The sequence below is a fragment of the Bombus fervidus genome, chromosome 2, assembly GCF_041682495.2.
Source record: "Bombus fervidus isolate BK054 chromosome 2, iyBomFerv1, whole genome shotgun sequence".
Classification (NCBI taxonomy): Eukaryota; Metazoa; Arthropoda; class Insecta; order Hymenoptera; family Apidae; genus Bombus; species Bombus fervidus.
Window position 1 is genome coordinate 3,213,368 of NC_091518.1, and position 23,130 is coordinate 3,236,497.

At 39.5% G+C, this 23,130-nt stretch overlaps 1 protein-coding gene and 1 long non-coding RNA gene across 3 annotated transcripts in view; one reads left to right on the forward strand and one right to left on the reverse strand.

Moving 5' to 3' along the window:
• The window catches only part of LOC139993732 (uncharacterized), a 121,687-nt gene that overhangs the window by 2,615 nt on the left and 95,942 nt on the right, over window positions 1-23,130 (forward strand). The gene's annotated exons all lie outside the window — the stretch shown is intronic.
• Window positions 6,990-8,252, reverse strand: LOC139993980 (uncharacterized). The gene is made up of 2 exons (XR_011801505.1): window positions 7,788-8,252; window positions 6,990-7,648 (listed from the first exon to the last, which is right to left on the reverse strand). It is a non-coding gene; the product is annotated as an uncharacterized lncRNA (long non-coding RNA).

Genomic DNA, 23,130 nt, shown 5'->3' on the forward strand with positions numbered 1-23,130 from the left:
TTCGTCATCGTACGCATCTTTTCTATACGTTTAACTCCGTTATGATATTCTATTGGGGAAAAATATTACTTTTTGTGGGTTGGTAAATGATAAAACGTTGAAGATAGTTTGATGTTGATGCCGTCGATGTATTATTGGAAAGCACGTTCTCGTACCGACGAAACTTTTGTGAATGTCAAAAGTGAAACCACGTAAAACACGAAAATAAACTCTTCAATGGCAACACGTATTTATACGCTAACTGTAAATCAATTTTAACTACGGATACTCTCAACAGAAATAACACGATTTCTGTACAGTGTAAAGTTCAAAAGGTTAGTCCGAGAATCGAATTTGCTCCGTGAAAAGTGACAACGTCCAGCTTCGTCTGTTGTTCCTCCCCTCCTAGAGGTTATTTACAGATAAATTTCGATTATATCGATAGCAACAGAATTTTTCTCGACGAACAACATTGCGTTGAATAAAACTATTTAAAGTAAAACATTTACAGTCGATTTAAACTTCAAATACAGAGAAAGTAATATCATGTCGAAAAATCAAAAGTCAGACGAAAAATTCATGTATATTCAAAATTAGCATTTTGCGATGAAAATACGGAAAATATTATATTAGGATAATTCGAATAAATAATATCTCAGGTCGAGAGATCTCTCGTAAATATTAATTAAAACTGGCTGATGAAAAGACTACCAGCTATCGATCAGTTTATACGAAGTACATACATACATACATACTTTGCGTCGAGGATGATGAGGCTGTGCTCGAAATGACGCTTGGAATACTTTCGACGAGAGATCCACTCGTGAAATACTTTTTGACGTTGATTGCGCGTACCCTGTGTGTACTGGCGGTGTTAAATCGCGTTCAAGATCCGCCCGACTCGAACCTTCTTTTCTCGAATTCTATCGCACGCTTCCCCCTCCGCCCCGGTGAGTCTTCGGTTAATCTGCCGTGATTTATGCATAAGTGCGATTAAAGCCGAAGCCCCTATTGATACGAGTAATAAATCCGGCGATAGAGATTAGCCCTGGTCACTAATAGTTGAGATTTCTCAACGGGTAGCTTTGTGGTCAAGCGTTCGTTGTTAAGTCTAGGACTGTTTAGCGTGTATATAGATGCGCCCACGGTGTCTCTAAATCACGTGGCCCGTAATAACGTATTACTCGAAGTAGCGCTTAATCCCGGGATGATTTGTGAAGTTTACTTATCGGCCATTTTAATACTTTAATAGCTAACCTGTCACCTTGTAATTTAGTAGGTTCTATAAAAAGTTTCGGGAAATGAACAATAATATTATCACACCGATATACATTCGATAGTATTATACATATATTCTTGATGTGTTAGATCGATGTGGGTAAAATGTCGATGAATGAAATTTGAATTTGGTGAGCCATCAAATTTTACTATACGTCAATTATTAACTAAAGAAGTTAAAGATTAAGAAGAAGGAAATTGTTATCAATTATGTGTATTGTATTTGTATATTGTTGAAATATTATGAAATTGGATATTATGGTTTACGTTATATATAACTAATGTATCGATATGTTACAAGTTATATGTTAAAAAATGACATTTCATGTGAACCACCTTTCTAACGATATCAATTTAGTCATGACACTAAAAAGCATAACCTATCGGTCTCTACTGTCAAGCGTGTTTATTTAATTTACTAAGTAGTCTCGCAAATAAAGAAATATCAAAGCGTCTTAAATTATACCAAGTGTCAAAAAGATTAAAAATTATTTGAATGTTAAGGAATGCCATATATGAGGATATAAAGACTCCAGCTAAAGTACGTTTCACCGAAACAACAGGTGTACAAACAACCGTCCTAGCAGCAGGCGGGCGCATCACTACTACGATTCTGAATATTAACTTCTCTCTCCTTCGAATCGTATATCGAGATAATAACAACGATTGACCGGTGGCCGGTTGTTCGTTACGGTGTCGTAAATGTCACGCGTGACGATAAAAGTTTCTGACGAAACGCATTATACCCATTACCATCAGACCATTGACTGAAAGGAGTCATTGGGAGCATTTCGATCGCCGCTTAGCAGTTCGCGGTCGATAAACATACTGGCAGCGGTTAAAGGACAGCTCTCAATAATCATAGAAAAAAAAGTATAAATAGAGAGAGGGTTCGACGTAAAAGAAGTTCGTTACTCCGCCACGTTTCTCGTGTAGCAGGAGGCGCGCCTGTTGTGTATATGCGTGGGGGCGAGTTAGGGGCAGCACCCACCGTTTAACTCGTTGAAATCTGACGATGTTTAATGAGACGTCAAGAATTTGATGCGAGTTTCGAAAGCACGGTTGCATAGTACGGAAGAAGAGAGAGGCCAAGCGCACACCGCGGGGCGGTCTTTATAAAGACGGCCTTTATATTTGACCGGTCGGAAATTCAGTGAGCATGTGGCAACGTCGGATATCCCTCTCTGTATTTCTTTCTTTCTCGGGCCAAAGCTCGATTCGTTGGCCACGCATCTTTTTCCAGCAGCGCAGGGCCGCCGGCCGGCCATCGGGCCCCCATCGCGTTCTATACCCGTACCAGAAAGTTTCTTCTACCTTTACCACGCCACCACCTTACACCCCATCCACTATACTCTTTTATTTTATTATTCGACCCGACCTCCAACGAGTTAGGCTGTTGCCTTCGCCTCTACACAGAACCCTTTGCCTCTCACTCTTTTCTCCGACTTTTGCTTACTCTGTTTCTATCTCTCTCTCTCGTTCAACCATAGCCTCGTCTTCCTCCCACCGCCTCTACCTTTCTCTTCGAAGCGATTCGCTTCGCGACTAACGAAGAAACTGGAATCTCGTTGTATGGATACGAAGAACGTTCTTCTTCCTTTCGCTCTTTCTCGTGTCTCCGCGTCTTTATCCAACATTGGCTAGTCCTCCCTCGCCTCCCCCTTTCATGCTCCGCGTACGATTAGTTTGCTCGAACTTGTACGGGCCAACGAGCGTTTCTCTACCATTTTCTATATGTATCATGGACGCGTTATCGATGCAGCCGGCGAGAGGCGCGCGTATTAAAACTTGACGAGACTCGCCAGGAATCCAGGAAGAGGCGCTGTGAAGCAGCTAGCGGCGGACAGTGGGGGGGAAAAGGAAATCGTATATAGCCGACTATACCGAGGGAAACTTTTCATAATGTTGGATGCTGGATCCGTTTAGAAATTTTTCAATCGTGCCCTCGGTATCGTGAACTTTGCATTCCTCGCGTCCTTCGCGGTTATTCCACGCAACCGGATTATGTGGAATAATATTGACTCGCATCAAGTATCCCTTTACGTTCTTACATTTTTATACGAATATTTGGTATTACGCCGCGCAGGTTATATATTTCTTATCCGATGCCACGATATTACAGGTACTATTTCTCTCTTTCTATCTGCTTTTTCCCGTCCGGTCCGTTTAGTTCTCACGATAACGCGCCTTTGCTACGAGCCACAGGACTCATAGGTCCGTGCGTTATCAACCGCGGGTGATAACGCGTGTACATTTGTATTTATTTTGGCGTGAACTTTTATGTAATCACAGTTTTTTTTCAAGTTTCATTAAATTACAACGAAATATATTACAGTTTCATATCGCATCACATATATAAAGGATTTTATAGTACACAACAAAACTACTTAATCTTTTGATCTTGTAATTAACTCTGTCTTTTTCGTAACTTTCATCAGTTTATTACATAAAAAAGATAAAAATACATACGGATAGGTGAAATTCGCATTGAAATTAATAACATAGACGGCTCTTCCGTGTTTAGCATCGTGTGAATTGCAACATTCTCAATAGATTCCGCGAATACCTAGCGCTCGTGTATAAGTTAATCCGTTTTTATAGGCTCATCATCATATTTCTCTTTTGCCCTTTCGTTCAGCATCGAACAACGCAACATGTTGACCGAATTTAAATGTAAACGGGCGCGCACCTCTCTGACAGTTTTCGCGAAATATTTTCAAGTTTCCCTCCCCGCCTTCCCCCGGTTCCGGCATTATTTCGCGCAAAGAATCGCGTTAATTCGTAAACCGCAATGCAGTAGCTTGGCGTAATTGAAACCACTGTGTGTACCGATGTAACTACTAATGGTAACGGAAAGTCATCGGAAATATATTTTTATCGACCGAGCGGAGAAAATCATGGGCCGACCATGGGCCAGAGAGCTTATTCCGAAATCAATCACGTTCACGCGCGATTGTTTTACCTAATACAACACACGGGGTACGTGACTGCCGTGAAACTGGCTGGCTTGTTGCCATGTTTTCTCGCACGGAAACGCTCGCGATCGGTTAAATGTTAATTAACATCCTGACCTTTAACCGATCGTTCATGTATACCTGCGGATAATCGCTGATTTCTAACCGTCTATATATCTGGCATTAATATTTTAACGCGCTTTCCTGCTCCTAGACTCGCTTACCGAGATATTTGAACACCTATTACAGAGAACTTTTATACGTAACGTATATATCGTATATGTTATATAAAAATGTTGGAAACTTGGTTAACACTGAAGAGAAACGACTGTCATGATTACTTTGGTCAAACTTGAAGTGAATGCGAAGATTGAAAATTTGTTGCAAATTTATATTTAGTAAAATATTATAATACAGCATGAGTATTGGTCTTAAATGTATTGCCATACACGAAATGGTTTTAGTAGATATTGAAATTTATTAATATGATATAATGGATTATTAATTGTTCGCTGATACACCAGTGTAATCATGATAATTCGCGATATATCACATAGTTAATCAGATTTCAAAACGTTTCGCGTGACACCCATAAAATATACATAAAACTCTACAAATGGTTGGAATACTTTCGTGAATCTATGTATCTCTACTAGTCGTTGGTTTTACCTCGAGAGAAATTCTCGCGTATCGTTGCCGCGTAACCCGCCGTTCGAAACCGTAGAGAGATGAGTCAGTATGACGGTGGTAGAGCGAAGGATATTTTGCAGTGTAAAAAAAGTCTCGCTTAGCTCTCTCGCAGGGTGCAGAGGTCCAAAGCTATCGTTTTCTTGATTCTCACGAGAAGGCTTGCCCCTTGTATCGGTTTCATTCGACTCCTTCTGCCACACGGTAATTAGAAAACACGTAAACGAGTTTTCGGTACGTTAATTCCGAAGAACGTAATTCCGAGCGTTGCTGCATCCTGGTATCTTCTCTTCTCCCCCTCTTTCTCTCTACGCCTCGTACCCCTCTATTGGATGACCCCATGGACTTTCAGCCGCGCACACTCGCACGTATATATACGTATACTTACCTATGCGTACACATGTACACGTTTTATTGAACAGTGGGGATCGGTCGTTAGAAGTTAGAAACGGGGGGATCACGTGAGTTGCTTCACCGTTTCCCCGGTAATGCGTGCACAATCGCGTGTATCTCCAATTTTTTAAATAATCACGAATACACACAGGCTTGATAAATTTCCCCTCTGCATTCCACGTTTGTTTGTACTGCTCTTTTTTGCGCTTTTTTTCAGCGATGAATTTATATATAGAAAAGCAACGAGGAAGGCACTAAAGATAATATCGTTTTTCCAACGGTGACAAATAGGCGGTTCGTTGCGCGCCAACGCGGATCATAAATATTGAAATATTACACCTCTGTCGGAGTCGGTTGATTTTATAGAACACGCGTGCACGATAAGCGTTGTGTTACGCTATTTCAGTAACCATTCTCACGATTGTTCCAGGAACGTTTAGAACGCGTCATTACCATATAATACACAATTACCCACAAATCTGTATTACCCTGTATAAATTCCTTTCAGAAGCCACCTGTAGAAAAGACGCTGTATCGTTCGTGTCCGCGATACGACGCGTCAGACGCCGCGAGTAGAAGTAGTATTCATAAATCGTAGAAAATTAAAATTACTTCCAACAAGTCGTTTTTATTGCTGAAAAATAGTCGTCCGTATTTACGACTTCTTTTATAATCGCTTTCTTTTTAATTTCATTCTAGGAACAGTAGTAGACATAATATAGTCGAACTTGTAATTTCTGCCATATCTTCCATAGCGTTTTTCTCATATGTTTAATCATTCTCAATTGAAGCCATAGAAAAAGATTCCTGTCATATACTTCTTTGTTTTTTTCTTTACTGGATAGCAATGTTAAGATTCATTCACGTGTCAAGCAACTCGATACATTTTTAGATTAAATATGTGTTCTTGTCATCCCTTTAAATCCAATACTTAAAAAATATCCGTGTCTCAGCTGTTTTTCTTTTTTATAATACTCGATACATTTGTTACTTAATTTCAGAATTATTATGTGTGAACATCAAGACATAATCTTTCAACTATTAACCATACCGTATTAAAATACCATCTTCTGATCACCAAACGACACAAAAATCAGAAAACCTATGAAGATAAACTTATCGCGTTTCTCCTATGTGATCGTCGATTTGAAACACTAGAAACTTCGTCAAACGGTAGCATTAGTCGCGTCACAGCGAGAAATCGCGTACATTTCATATACATAAACGATCGGTGGGGCCTGTTTCCGCGTGCTAAAAAATCCATTCGGATCTAGCGGCGCTCTTGCCGGCGCTGTATTATGGAAATCAGTGGAATCGGAGTGCCGAGTATGCAAGACACGTGAATTAAACACGTAATACACCGACTCCGCAGTGTGCACCTGTCGCGCATGCAAATCACTTAAGCCGCTGAGCCTGCTCCTGCTCGGTTTCCAAGCTTTTTCGGCCGCGATGCATATCGCTGCGCGCTCGTTGTGCTCTCGATTGTAATGCGCGTTCTCTCTGCGTGTCCTTGCCACTTTTCTGTTTCTCCCTTTTTCTTATAGACGTATACGTGATAAGGTAGACTTATTCGACTCACCTAAGCTTTTATATCATAAAATTCAATCTTGATCTTTGCAGAGAACAATTAAATTTGTTGTATATTATAGAACACCGCGATTCTTCGATATGATAACTTGCCTTGTATCTCTACATCTGTTTCTGTTAAAATATCTATCGCTTTGTACAGGTAGCGTATAATAAAATATATTTTTTGTAACGTTTTGCTTGCTATATTGCGCTTTGTTTTACTCAACCAACTTACCAATGAATTTCCTGAAGCACGTCTGAAAGGCTTCTGCAGTGTTCATTTATCAGAATATAAACACGATGGAACAGACGGTTGATAAATGTCGATCGTTCTTTACCTAGCTTTTATACAAAATATAAAATATAAAATGTTGCTCGTTGAAAAATCACCTTCTTTCTATTGACAAATACCCGATTTGTTCCTTTAATAGATGCACTTGACGCGCAGCTAAAATTAGTATTAGCGACGCAGTATTTTCCAAAGTAGAAAATTAATTATGTTTAAATCTCGGCTGAATACGAATATACAGGACGTAATAGAACAAACAAACTGTTTAAAACGCTAAAAAATTATCGAACGAGTCAATATCTTCCTCTGTAAACCTCTCTCTTCTCTCTATCTCTTTTTACCATCATAATTTTCCGCTTCTCGTTCCCTCTGCTCTTCAATTCTCGTAACTTTCACCATGTTCCCCGTCTCTTCTTCTTTTTTCCCCGTCTCTCGTAAAATTTGTCACTCTCTACGGCTCTTTGCTCTTCTACCTTTGCTGGCACACAACTTGCCGCGCCTGTAAGCACAATCAACGATTAGATGCAATCAGTTACGCTTTCTTTTTCCTTCGTGCGTGTCTCTGCGTCGTTTCTTGCTACAATCACTGGAATACTTTATCGATCGCATGTACACGTGATATTTCAGTTAATATTTACCGACGTTCGCGTTCCATACAGATTTTTCATCCGCGATGTGACCATTACACAAATACAATCCAGGCGGTGTATTCGTCGCCGTCGTCGTCGTCGTCGTCTTCGTTATTACATGCCACTACCAGTAACCGGAAGATCTTGTGCCCTGATAAATTACCCTGTAACGTAACCGGTGCGCTCGCCTTCTTCCGTCGTCCTTTCTGTGTCCGAGATACAGTCGGAGACAAAAATAATTGGACAGATAGCGGAAAGTAGGTATCAATGAAGTTTCATCGAATTAGTCCTAACGTTATATTGTACTGATATAATGAAGTTTCATTTATTATAAAGCAGCGGGCAAAAGGAAGTTTAAAATTCGTTAAGTAGTTAATAATTCCAAGAACTGTTAGTAATTATAAATAATTATTCGTAAGTAAGTTTATGTATGCGAGTATATTAATGACTTTTCTGTTAGCTATTTTTCAGCATGTTGCTCTAGACTTTTCTCGTCAAATACAATCTGTCTTGTAAAATTGTGGTATCTATTGTACCACTTACGTTTAAATTTCCTTTTACCTGCTACTGTATATGCTGTGGTACGTACGTCTCATTTACATCTGTGTAAACAGACCGTATTTAACGAAACGTCGTCGATAGTTTATTTTTCCACCACCTATTTAACTTATTTTTGCCGCCGACTGTATTGTTCACCGAGTTTTCTCGTTCGAGGAAAATAGGTTCCAGCTGCATGAGGTAGGTCAGCTAGGGCTTCCTGTAAACACGATGAATAATCCAAATTAATGGTAAATGCATACCACGAGCGAATAAATTTCCACGAGAAAAAAAAAAAGAAGGAAATATCTGAATACCACGCTAATTGAGACTTTGAAAGGATTAAGCTTATAGGAGATAATTGGTTTGTCATTTGGGTAGTAGGTCATCTTAAATTTCCAATTTTCCCTGTCCAAGCGGCTGTGAAACGTTGAAAAGCCGTATTTCCATGGATATAGTCAACGTTCACCCGTTGAATTATGCTCGAGGGCTTACTAGACCCCGTCTTTCGAGAATATGCGTCACGCCAGTATGTTGTCATATATAGACACATACACGGTGTGCCAGGATTTAAAATTTGGTAGATGTATTCTATGAGTATAATCAGGAAAAAAGTATATTTTATAAACGTAGCTTATTCGAAGTTTTATCGAAAGGTTATAATAAAAGTGGGAAATGCAAAAGGAACGATAAATAAATAGGATTATCATGCCATAAGACAAGAATAGGTTTATAATCAACGTAATCATTGGCTGTTAATATATAATTCACAAGTTGAATTTATTACTGTATTGTGCATTACTATAGAAATACCCACGCAAAGCTGTAATAAAATTTAGCTGCCAAACTCTGGATCACCCTATATTATATAATATATTATACAAAACATTTTGAAATTTCACGAATAGTGAATGACGAGACAATTGTCACTGTTACGTTGGACAAATTTCAAACCAATCTGGAAGTTTACATAGAAATTACAAAATATTTATTGCAAACGTAAGACGCGTAATATATTTAAAAAAAGGTGTTCAAATACTAACACAAGTCACTATATTTTTATACATATAACATGTTATGATTATAACCTTAAAACGAATTGACTAAATTTGTTAAACTCTGGGACACCTTGTATGCACATATACATATATATATATATGGGTAGCAGGTATATATACGTGGCACGCATAATGATGCTTCCGCCACACATAAATTAGCATCACGAGTGGCCGGCTGACCCGGTGTACGAGACAATTTTCTAAGAAATTTGTCAAACGATAATTCGAGCGGCTTCTCAAGTGTAAATTCAGCTCTCGCGGTGGCTGCCGACCGGTCGGTCCGCCCGGTATGCAAATAAGTTGGTCAAGATAGCCGAGCGATGAGAGAGGCGGGACGTGTCGTTATTCCGATACCATTGTTTGTATTTCATGGTGGAACGTGAATCATCGGTTACTTAATTCCGATAACGCCGCCAGCTACCGATGTCGGACGCATTTTAAACGCGCCTTGTCTTCCCTGCTGCCTGCTTCCAATGGACCGCCGTGACCTATTATACCGTGCGGAAGTCCAAGACTTGTATTGGCGAATACGTAGGCGGTTTTGCCAGGTCGTTCTAGATAGGATGAAAATTTGGAAAATTATTATCACTTGTAAAAGATATATACGTAGAACGAAAGTTTAGAAAATTAGTTTTTTTTTTTTTAAATTAGTATTGTTGATGGAGGAGATACAAAATCGGCCACATGCTAAAGTTTATGTGTTTCTTAACAACTTAAAACGCAGCGAGAGACAAGGAGCTTCGATATCTTAACCAGGATCGGACAGTTCAACGATTTAGCGATCGCGCTGTTTAGTTTTTGTGTCAAAAGTCCCAGTATTCTGTATTTCATTGTTATCTTCTAAATAATTTTTATTGAACAAAACTTGAAATGTTTATAAAGTAATAATACGCGTATATAATAATATAGATGTATTTCATAAAAATAACAAATATGGCAAGCGTTATCGCGCTGTTTGGGATTTTTCGAATCTGTTTTTTCAAAGACCCCTGGGACTCAAACGGTTGATATAGCAATTCATTGATGATTTTCACGATCTGAGATTCAAGCAATTCAAATCGATTTCGTGTGACGTGTAGAATCTTTGGTGTGGCTGCATCAATCGTTGTCGCCGATTGATACTTTAATTTACGACCTCATTATATTCTTCGCACCAAGTATACACAGAGTACGATACAAAAAGGTGTTTGGTTTTGCCTTTGGATTCTTTTGTGTCGAAGCTTTTTCTGACGCCTTTTCATGAGAATGGTCTTAAAGGCTTTTTGCTGAAAAATATTTAAAGCTAAGGTTTATTGTTCAACTAGAGGACGAAGAAAGCCTAGTAAACTGAAGAGACCTTCAAACAAGTCAAGGTCAAAGGATGGTGACAAGCATGTTTAGCCGGTGCAAATTTGTGTAGAGAGTAATGGATACATCTTGGTAGCCCGGTCCTGTTTAAATAACTTCTGCTCTCGCGCGACTTTCGGATTGTTTGAGGGTCATCGCCGTTACAGCTTTGTTAAATTTACTCCCACGGCACTGCAGTGTGCCCCATTTCTGAAATGCAAAACTATGTTTGAACGACCTTCTACGAGTAGCTAATTTTACATTTTCTCAACTCTAAACGTTGCGAACGATATCGTGTTATAAGTTAGTCATATCGTAAAATAATTGCTGCCATATTGTTATTACCAAATTATATATATACGTTGATATAATCTCCTTATTCCCATCGAATAAGAAACAATTTCAAAAATGTAATCGTTGCATAAATTGCCAAATTGTTAGAAAGAGACTCACAGAACGTTGTATGTATCTTTAGAAGCTCGTTTAACACAAAAGTACGGTGGATTAGTATCCGTGGAAATAAGCGAATATCAGACAGCTTATCTCTTTAGAAACGCGAAAGAACCGTAAAGCTTTCGATGTATACGTATCGTGTAGATGCTTCAATACAAAAAGCGATTTTGTTGAACATCCACCCGTGAGATGTGAGCATGAGCGCGCGCGCGCGCGCATCGCTGAAAGCCACATTTAAAGAGATATTCGCGGTCTGTATTGTGTAACTCCTTCACGAGAGTTACATTTCCTTGTATATATTTGTTACGGGCAAAATTGTATGATACGCGCTACTTCTCACGTGGAATTTACAACGATCCTAGTTGGGTCTCTTTCGAGTAATTAAAATTGCTGTTTCGCAACCGGTAGAAATTCCCCGAAATACGAAATCATCGCGTCTACGAGTATTTTATTTTTTTAACGTGCGCTCACGCGTACAAATTCACACGTGTGAGTGTGCAGGAGCTGCGTATCTTCATTAGATTAATTGTTAATTTACCAATGAACGCAGAATACGATTAATTTCTTCGTGATACTTGTTGCTCGTTAACGTAAAACAGGCTTCAGATTTCGTTGCTTCCTTCGTACACATCGATACGTTGCGAAACGTAGGTTTTTCTTGGTGCTGCGATTTGATTGAGCGATCTCTTCATTTGTGTGCAATTAATATTATTCCATTTAGGTAGGGATGTGTACTTACTGTTACAGGTCAGGGTCTTTTGTAGTACCATTAATTTATACCTTTTTCTTTATATTTGCCTTTAGCTACCATAGTTGCAGCGAAGAATTTCATGTAATTTGGACTAACTCCTTCGAAGCTTTCCGAAGCCAAGTGTTACGTCGCGAAGCTTGATATGGATCGTGTTTCTAACCGTCTCTCGCGGTCTTCTAGCGTCATACACGAATCGTCTCATCTTCCCGACGGGGCATACAATGTATCGACGAGCGCACGGTTGCCGCCCGGCCGCGAGTTCCAGAAACGTCGATTCGATCCGTTCTTTAATTACACAAAGAAGTCGGCATACGTGATCATCGGCGCGAGCGGCGGCGTGATCCGAGCGCGGAGGGGGTCGTCTCCCCGAGAGGACAAGAAATTTATCCTAGGGCAGTTAGTCTTTCTTCAGAAATCCTACCGCATACGTCTTAGACGCTAACGGATAAATTCGCGAATTCATCGAACATCGATACATATCAAAGTCAAGTTCTCGGCGTTCTATCCATCAAATCGATCGATCTTCGGATTAATCAATTACTGTGCTTTCCGACACGACGAAGTCAAACAATTTCTGTCGACGCAATAGTTATTGTAGGCTAGTGTAAATAAATATATATATTATATAACTGTGGATTCCAGTTATATTAAAAACTAATCACCCCTATTATCCCAAAAGAAATAAGGGGATCGCCCTGCTCGTGGTGTCGATTCGTGCAATCGTAACGGGAATTTACGACTCCCGTTGACGCGCTAAGTATTTCATAGTGAACCGTTACTGTTCCATATTTTCTATATATATTTGTTTTTAAACAACCCGATTAGAATAAAAATAACAGCTCATTGGATGGTAATTGTCTATTTAGGATGATCGTAGCCGACTGCCTGCTACTGTTCCACCATCTATCTCTTCCACGCCCAACTCCACCCCATTGTTTGTCCTAAAGACAGATATATAGGTGTACCTTGAGAGATGGCGTCATCCCTAACGCTGTTCCTACAAATACCACCCTAAAAGTATATAGGCCAGTGTACACAGTGATCTTTTCAAGTTACAAATGTTATCCAATCGATACCTTCGTGAATCAGGATTGCCAATCATACTCGATGTGTCAAAGGCTATTGATGCACTGCAGTAGCGAACCAATCCCATTCCATTTGATTCTCGCTCAAACATATCGACACACGTACAAAATAGACAAACATCTTCGCGAACAGCCGTCCGTAGTCCACCCTGTCCCATGATCGAACACGGTTGAACAGTTTCAAAAATTCCTCTTCTCGTACCAGGTTTCGACAGCCATAATGGCCGCTGACACGGTAGCGCGCGATTTCATATATCATATCGTTTCGACACGTTGAAGAGTCGCAGATGCTTTCATTGTCAGTAGCTGACAAAAGTATTTCAACAGTTATCATAGAAAATTTCCACCTATATATTGTGTATCGTTATATTTTGAAATCTCATTAGTATCTTGATTATATCGGTGTTCGAAGTTGATTTGGAACTGTACATAGAAGCTACAAGTATTTACTGCCAACATATATTTGATAAAAAATTTGTAACATGAATACTGAAACACGCAATAAGCGTTAAATACGGTTCTAGTGAAAAACTAGTGATATTTATAACTCTAGTGATTTCTAGAAAATATCGAATCTTCGGATTTTTTAACTGTTACGTTCGCTATCATAGGGCTAATAAAATTTGAAAATGTTGCGTATAATACGCGTAATACATTTGTCAAATTTTTCTAAAAGTTGTTCGAATTCTTTTCTGAGCTATTTCATATATGAGAGAAATCCACATTGTACGGTTTAAGCTACACGTGTAGGTCAGGCAGCTTAGCTTCACCTGCTCTCCATTTGTCACGTCCGAAATTGCATTACGCGGCACGTCAAATTTCTATATAAAACGACCCTAAGATGCCATTGACTGCGCCCCCGTGGTCGTTTAACATGTCGGCGTTCCGCTTTCTGCTTTACGTCTCTCTACTCCTCTGTGCAATCTTCTCGCTCTCTTTCCATCTCCGTTTCGCTCTTGTTCCTGTCCAGGTACTCTGTGCGTTGCTCTCCATGTGCCTCTCCGGCCATATGGTTCGCGACCCTGCTGCTGTTCATTCATAATACACGCAGCCCTAAAAGTTGAACGCGTTAAACCATGTGCACGGTGAAACTCGGACAGGCGGTTTTCGAAGCGACGCACTGGATGGCCGGTTGAAAATTTTAAAAGCAACCTGGAACCTGGTAGCGCCATCGGCCAAACTCGTCTCCCTGTAGGGACTAATTTGTAGACAGTAAAATAAAAACTTGGAGGTTAGCCGGTCGATGAGTTTTCTTTTCAAATATGCAACAGCCAAGGGATGAAACATACGATGTGGTATTATTCCCTGTATAAGAGCTGTACTTTGTACGAGAATGCACTTTGCTTTTACTGTAACGTTTATTCTGGATCGTAATGCTGTTAGACAGTTTACTGTTCCTATTGTATTCGCGAAAAGTGTATACGGTAGTTCATAAAAGTGTTCCGACACTTGTAGAAACCTTTTACGAATACATAACGTTCCGTACATTACCTAACGTTATGCGAAATGTACATGTACGTTTGAATTTTCATTACCTCTACGTTATACACATGAATTTTATGATAATGTTGGTAAAAGTTGAAGCAAATCCGGTTATTCCGCAAAACATTGACTCTCAAACACGCTACGGATGTTCCGAGAAAAAACCCGGTATAATATTTTGACGTCATTACAAATTCTTTTTTATTCCATCCTTTACCGCGGACCCATGTAAACCTAACCGAAAACACGTGACACAAAGAAATAGAGTCTTTCACGGACTGGAAAATCTCAGTTCAAAAGATTAGCAATAACAGCATGGAGTAATGGCACCACAGAAGCGTAGTTTACTTTAGGTGCCACGAGCGCCGCTATTCTACCGATTCCCATCGAACTCTCCCCCTAATTTCGAGTGAGAAGTACACCATCGGTGGTCATTCCAACTACCAGACGCAGCAGCTGGTTGGAGCTAAAAGCTAATCACAATAGAGCGTGCTCCTTAGACGTATCCTGGCCGTGTATACCTGCAGTTTACCCTCTGAGTCTACGCTTCTTTCAGAATTTCTGCCAGGTAATCGTGGAAATAGACGAGGATGCTTGAAAAACTTTCCATCGTTATTTCGAGGTCGTTTTCCTTTTGTCAAGCCAGGCCGACGACAGGAAGAGCCTAGGCTGACGACATAATCTGGCCAGGCCTGGCTTACCTACGCTATCTTAACTTCGTTTTTGCCTAAAACGCATTTGGCTCCCGCGTACTCGACGTCCTTGTCGCTGATTCGTCCCTAAGGCGCAGCCGGGGATTACTTCTTAACTCCTGACACAGATTTCCAGAGAGTTTCCACGAATTTATGACTTAGCGTGGCAGCCGTGCCTTACAGAAGGAAGATAACATTTACATAGTCGGATCCTTGGCAGTGCGGCGTTATACCGATCGAAAAAGTTGATGTTTTATGTATTCTCTTTTTACGCGCTGTTTAAAATTCCGTTTGAAAAATAAACGAACATATGGCGTTTGGTAACGAGAGAGGAACTATCGTGCAAATGGAACAGTTTCTTTTGTCCAGCTCGGCGCACCGGATCAGTCGATGATACTCGTCATTGTAGAATTCTCTCTAGTTTCTGTGTTTTTATTTGTGAAATGGAGCAAGAGAAAGATATAAGTACATACCTTTTGTTGACTTTCTGTAAAGAATAACGTTGTAGGTGGCAGCACCCTCTTCCATAATCTCTCCATATCTAGATTTACCTTTATTATCTTCGCAGCAAATATTAGGGCGAGGAACGATTTCAAGTTAGGTTAGGATCTAAAAATAGCAGTATCATATTTTAAAACACAAAAGGGGAGCCGGTAGGGTAACACCACAATTGAAGAGTTCTGTATAGGTCCCGAGTGCTTTTGTTAAGGGAATCGCGTCCAATAATATTTGTTTCCAGGCACATTGCCATTCAATACACTGGAAATGACATTTTGACGAATTATTGATAGAAATACGGAAAAAGTAGCGGGTATTGTTCTTGTCGTTGCTCAAGTACGCTAAAGGCCTGCATCATTTCCGCCTTCATTAGCTTGTAAACTTGCCAGAGAGAAAGAGAGAAAGAGAGAGAGAGAGGAAGGGGGGGAGAGAAAATTTCCCCACATCCATAGGTCGTGGACTGGAGCTTTCAGTATTAATACCATAATTGGCTTGATACAGCGAAGTTGTTACAGTTCTCGAGGGTCTCTCGCGCACGTCCGTCGATAACCATTACACATTCATATGGCAATTGAAAAGTCCAGGAAAGTCTAGCTCACCGCAATAAATACACTATACGGTCGTCGACCAGAGTCACCTCGTCGTCAAGAGAATTGTTTGCCACTGACGCGTACATTCGTAACGCGATCACGCTGTTTTCTTTTTCTCCCACATACAGATAGAAACAGTGGCAATGCACCAAGAATACTTAAGTGATGGAGGAGAGAATGGGGAGAACGTGATAAGCCTCCGACGAGTCAAATTGATCAACTTCAGTTTCTATAAAGTTATCAATTTCACATTATACAGACATTGTTCGACAATTTGAGAATAATGAAATGAATTCAACCATTGAAATGGTTAATTTAAATACTCCTTTCATCTTTTATATTCACGGTAGATGAATCATACACGATGCACGTCCAAAGTGTAAATTCGTTTAAGAGCGTGCGAAAAGCGCGATCCAACGACAGCGATAGTTATTTTCACGTAAAAAGTTAGTTTCCATGCGTAAACAGGTCGAATGCTAGTTTCGTCGTATCATTGCCAATCGATTTCTTACGTACCGACCGATACTTTACGCAACAGCAATGCAAACGGTTACATTTCTTTTCTGTAACAAAAAAAGAGATCTCGAGGTCTCCGACTACCTATCTAGGTTATGTTTCAATTCCTATCAATCTTTAGAGAGGAGATAGATTTGTTTCAATAGACTTGACTAATTTCATAAACTATTCTGGCAGGTATCGATTTTTGATATCCATCGGTCTATTATTATTGCTATTCAATATGAGTATCGAGTAGAGATTGAAACAAACGTATTCTGCTGAATAATAGCATTTTCGAACGAGAAGCTATCGGGAATGATCGAGCCTCGAACGTTGCACGAGTATCGATATCCCCCTACGATATCTCTCGCGTCCTCGAATCGAAAGACCAAACAAGTCGCACGGTAGTCTCTTGGAACTAGACACCAACGTCGCCTTGCGGAGACAATCGAATGACGGATGTCATGTATCACCGTCGTGACTCTACAAAAACGAATTCTCGCCGACGATACGAAGCGATAGAGAGTGGCAAGCACAGGCCGATCGGAAGATCAACAGGAACGCCGACCTGACATTTATCAAGACGTGATTTTGGCTCCGGCATTCCTAATGAATCCGAGTGAATCTAGGTTGGTGGATTGCGCCTAACAATGATGGATGGGTTAGTCTATCGATTCGTTGGATTAGATGGAAATAATATGACGTTATCGAATAGAGGGAGCCACGTAGGGGACCGCCCCGGCATTTGGTTATTATGCACAAGGGAAGTTGAATTCTATTCGACCCCTGCGAGATACGAGAACGCTAATGAGCGTATAATGCGCATTGAATCGTGATCATTACACCTAGTGCGTTACGAGCATTGACTGCGTGTGGTAGGGTCATAGACATCCGTGGAAAATACGTGCAGTTCTGTCGACAGAGTCGAGTCCATTTAGGGTATACTGTCGTGGTTAAGGGTGAGGTAAATCCTCTCTCTGTGTGTCTGTATCTATGTATCTTTCTCGTGTCTGCTTCTATGCTTCTCTCTCGTTTCTTCGTCTGACTAGGAGCGTACGCACTAACGTGTTTTCTTTCTCTCTCCTTCTCTCTTCTTCGCTTCCCCTTTTCCTCTCTTCCCCTCCCCCCCCCCTCTCTGGAGCGTCAATCCATTCCCTTCAAGCAGGTCTGCCTCGCGTTGCTTTGATCCTGAGTATCTCGCATGCATCGGAATCTTTCTCTGTGCGGACACATTCTAGCTGGTGTCTGTGAATTTCAAAGCATAGTATTGTAGCTGGGTAATAGTGTTTCATCTCCGTATTACCGATACCATAGTTCACTCGGGGATCTTCGCAAATGGGGGCGCATTGATAACGCGTAGAAACATATAGGATTTGGTAAAGTGTTAGACGTGTACACGAGAGTGTGTATTAACTCGCTCGCACGTATGAATAGATTATCGTACATAACCGTTACACGATGGGAGTTTTTCATCGCAAAATTGAAAACGTTTTACTTCTTTTATTCGCAAACATTACGGTAAAACTATGGCAAGCGATCGATGTTTATAAACGTCGAGGTTATCAAAGAAGAATTACATAACGTGAAATTTTTTAAAATCATTTACAACGGAATAACAAATGCTGTGTACGTTTATAAGGGAAATACGTTATAAGCTTAATATCAAAACAACATTGTACCCATGAAAAAAATGACAAAACAAATTTCAAAGAGATGAAACTCGATTATCTGTGAATGCATAGCAATATTTCTCACTAGCTGGCGGGAGCAACGCGTTCGATTGGCGGTGCCAGAGAGGGGAGAAACGAAGAGAGGGGAATGCGACTCGTGTGAGGTTATATCGGTGAATGAGAAGAGGCTGCCTCGTGAAATGTATGTGTATGTATTTCGATTGCATTCACAGACCTTTTTTCTAGCTGGTCTAACCACCTTGGAATTTAATGATAAATGATAAACTACACGCCGAAAGAAATCCTCGTGTTTGAGTTGCCAAGAAATATTACGGTGTTGAGTCACGTCTTAGGTACTTTCGTCGAACGTTCCCCGCATGAAAGCCAGCTCGTACCGTCGAGTGGCCGAGGCGAGTGCAAATGTCGAAGTCGAGCGAGGGTAATGAGTGAGAAAAGATGAACCTTGCATTCTCTGCGTTGCACGAATACGTCGTGGTGAATCGAAAGGATCGAGGAGCGTCGCTCGAAGATCGACGCCAGCGCCATATGCATACGTAGTGGCGATTGAGGACGACAAATTTAAAACTGTTCTACTGGCGATGCACAGTGTGATATTTCAGTAGTCTAGCGACACGAAATTATTGTATCTATTAATATCTGTTTTTATGGGATTTTCAATCGAATATGTATTGATAAATGTTTAATAATAATAATAAATAAATATTTATTAGACAATCAGTTAAGTAAAGTATAAAAGAATTTCTTCTTTTCCGGTCCTCTATTAAACGGAGAAGTCAATTTAAATTTCGCATTTCCAATCTCTTGAACCTAATAATTTCTTTATTTAATCTTTCTACGCGTCGTTTAATTTCTATAAAGAAAAGATCATATTTATATCTGCGACAAGCAAAACCAATTCTGAATTGTTTTGTCTGCGTCAATTTTAAAATCCATACTTATAAAAATTTAACAGCACGTTAAAAACCGCAATATAAATTTACCTACTGCCTGATAAATTCCATAATTCCATTTCTCTTGATTCTTTTTCATTCTCCTTTCACTTGTTTTTTAAATATTCAATTGTTCATATTTTACGAGTTAATACGAACAATTCAACATTTTTCTCTAGCAGCATATTTTTATATGATACACATCTAGTAGCGTGTTCAGCGATAAAAAAAAAAAAAAAAAAAAAAGAAGAAATAATTGATTTCACCATTGCACAATATTTCTTGAATTTCGTCGAAATCAGTTGCCGCGTTTGATTCCGAACAATTTTTCCGTTTTGCATACTTTTATTGTCGCTATATTAATCTTGTAAAAGATTCATACTTTGCATACATTCGAAACAATAACAAATCAATCCATGAAATTACAAATGGAGACTTTGGTAATCTGAGAGATATTCTCCGCGAATAGATGACCAATTTATCGAGAGTAATTTTCCCGAACAAATTAGACTCGACCACCGTTAAAAATTAATTGGTTCCGAAGCCACAGAGACCGCTAGCATCAATTTTATCGAGAACGAACAATAGGTTCGATATATATATATATATATTCTTTTTTTTTTCTCTTTTTTCCCCCAAACCTGTCATTTCGCAGAAATGGAAATTATTCGTCTTTTAATATGCGCAGTGGCTCGACTATCTAAAAATATTTGAAAAAAAGGTACTTCAATTAGCTTTGGATATTTATAAAATTTTTATATACGAGTATTTTCATAATATGATATTCTTGTAACACAGATTCGCTCTAACGTGATTTGAGAATTGACGAAATGCTCGTACAGCACGGTATTTCTATAACACTATTTCGCCTTATCACGATTCGAGAATTGGAGAAATTGAAGAAATCCGTACAAAATGGGATGTAATGATCATTTTTTAATACAAGCACCGTCATTCGATCTTATTAGTCGAGCAAATGTGATTTGTTGTGTTATATTGGCGTATGGAATTTTTAAATATTGAAATGTTTAATCTATTTTTAATTCGTCGAGTATTAACCCTTTGCAGCCGAGAATCTGTTCGCTGTAGGGGAGCAACAACTCTAAGCTTCTCAGATAAACAGTCGATAATATTTTTTATATCTAACATAAATAATATTAATATGTGATATTTCGAATTAATTATCGATTGTTTTAATAAACATATCTCATTTAGTTATGAAGAAATATTATTATATGTACTTTTATTAGCTACTGGAATCGAACCACCATTTTTACATTCTTCGTTTTGTATAACACGGTTTCGAAAGACACGGCATTTCTTCCGAATCTAATTACCGTGTTATACGAGGTTATACCTGTTCTTATACCTTAGGAATTTTTACCTTTGTGATATTTTGGTGAATATTCGTAATGAAGTTTGAATGTGTTTGTTTTATTTTTTAAATTATCTGCAAATTTCCGAACATATTGTCCACATGAGAATATAACCACAACAGGCAAGTTAGGTGTTTGGTATAGCACAGTAGCGCCACGAGCTAAAACTATCATGTTTCAAATCGGATCACGTAGTATCATGTAACCAAAAGAGCAAAATACACAGAATACGTTAAAACTGAGCGAAATAGAGGGAATAGTGTGTACTGCAACGAATTTCGTAATATTACCATAATTATATATAGGTGGAGAGTGTTAACTATTAATATGTCATAAAAACCACCGTCGTGATTCATTCTGCAAATATTAAACACCGTACATATTAGACGACGTACCGCTTTTGTTCGTGCACTATTCGGCTAACCAACTTCACATCTCTGCACACTATATCGTAAAATAGGTTATGATGGCGCTAGGAGTATAGGAGTAGTAACCTTCAGTGACCAAGTGATTTTATATGGGTTGTAGCGAAACAATTCCTGCTTACGTATTAATACGAATTTTAATCTGTGCCCAGTGGTAACTGGTCTGACAGCTAATCACATTTAATTAAAATTCATCTCTTTTAGTCACGTTTGCTCTCTCACCACTTCCTCTGTTAATCACTTAATTTTAACTGACGCGTTATTTTTATCTATTATCTAACTTGATACCATTTATTTATATTATCTGATTTCTCATTCGCTCGAAAAATAGAACTATACAATCTCGTAGGCGACGATACATAAATATTATACGATCAGAGAGCATAAACGTGAAATATTACGATAGTTCCATGAGCGCGCTGTCTGAGGTTTAAAATTAATGAAATTCAAATTATACAGAGTAAGCTTCGTGTTAGATCCAACCTATTAATTATGTTTTTAATGATATATTTCATCTGTCTGTGTAATTATGACAAATCATTGCACGCCAAGCCCTTATCAAATCTCTCTCTTTTCTTCTATTCTTCCATCCTTCCTTCTAACGGGCCTCTCTTTATCCTGGCAACATAGTAGCTACGAGAGATCTGTAATTTCACACCTCATATACGCGTGTTTGTAATCGGCGACGCGATGAACTCGTGTTGGTAAATGCTTCATTAAATTCGCATCCTCCAGGTATTTGAAAATTCAAGCGGTTTTAACAATTCCCTGGTTGTTGCTCGCGAGTGCAACTCGTTTAACTCAAATACGGGAAACAAAGCGCGAGCGGACGACAATGCTCGCTTGGATAGGCTTCCACTACCAACGCTGCAAATACAAAATAACAAATAAAGAGTGCATGACAAGCGTTCGCTGTGAAACTTCGTTAAAAGCAACGAACCATATAACTGTCGTTAATATTTCCGATATTTGATTCATCATATGCAAATCTTATTTTCTTATCGGTGACGTGTAAAATATTACCTTCAAATCTCATCTTACTAGTTCGAGTGAAACCTACTACTAGCGGCAAATAAATTTCATTCAAATCGTATATTATTCCTCAATATATAATAGCCACTTTACAAATTGATCGTACATCTGAAAGCATTGAAAAATTCATATAAACAGATGTCCCATTTATCCTTATCTATAATGCTCATGTTCTGTCATTTGTTATACGATTGCACTAAATGACGTCTTTGTTGTCAAGACAAGCCTGCAGACGTCTTGTTATTAATCTCTCTAGTTACTGTCCCTATATATTCTACTGTATAGTAAAATTTTCGTACTACAGCACCATGGATAAACCATAAACAGCTTCCCAAGCGTCCATACAACTCACAACCAGAATGAAAGATAGTTACCGCGAAGAAGGTGGCACGAGAGGCTGATGAGAGGAAACTGCCTACTCTCTTGCGAGCATCATCTCGAAAGCCGAACACGAATGGGAATTAAATGCGATGTATGCGCAGCGCTTAGAGGTGGCGCGCAATGTAAATTCGATTTCATCGAATCGCGCGGCTGAGTCACGGGGATGACTGGTTCCTCTCGCCGCCGTCATTCCCGTTCTCATACAAAAGGCGCGGCGATATAAGTGCTCACCTTCTTCGAGTGTCGAGTTTCTTTCTCTCTGTCGAGTGCAAATGTCGGGGAGTCGAAGGTAACGAGACAGAGAAAAAAAGAAGGCCGGTCGGTGTAGTGTGAGTGGAGAAGAAGAAGGATGGAGAGGAAGGCTCCTCTCACCTCCTCGATTGCTGATGACGCGAGAAGAGCATCAGCGATCACCAGCAGCTCTCTGTGTCCAACGACGTTCGTCGCAAAGAACGAAAGTGCGAGTGTACGTATAATCATCGCGAGCGCGAGTACGTAACGAGCGTGTAGTGTTCGTGCGCGTGCATGCATCGTTTGGTGAAACTTTG